The sequence below is a fragment of the Penaeus monodon genome, chromosome 34, assembly GCF_015228065.2.
Source record: "Penaeus monodon isolate SGIC_2016 chromosome 34, NSTDA_Pmon_1, whole genome shotgun sequence".
NCBI lineage: Eukaryota > Metazoa > Arthropoda > Malacostraca > Decapoda > Penaeidae > Penaeus > Penaeus monodon.
In genome coordinates, this window is record NC_051419.1 from 12,281,363 (window position 1) to 12,281,700 (window position 338).

Here is a 338-nt window from a genome sequence, read left to right on the forward strand (position 1 = left end):
CCCTTCTCTGTGTCTGTGAAACTTGCATCTTGTTATCCTTACTTGGTATCTTATCAGCTATTTAATACACCTTCTGTCATAACCTGTTCAGTGAGTTGAAAATTTTACCCATCACTTTTAGAAATCTTCATTTTTCCTGGTATATGTGGATAGTAACTGCATTAAATTCATACCTTGATTTAATATTTATATAATGGAGGGAGGAATATCTTCAGCAATTTGTGTAAAGAAGAATCAGGATAGTAATATATGGTGAAATGTAATGTAGAGGTGTTGTTTATATTGAGTATTTTTTTGTTTGTTTTCTACGATATCTTCACGATAAGCCCTTCAATCAG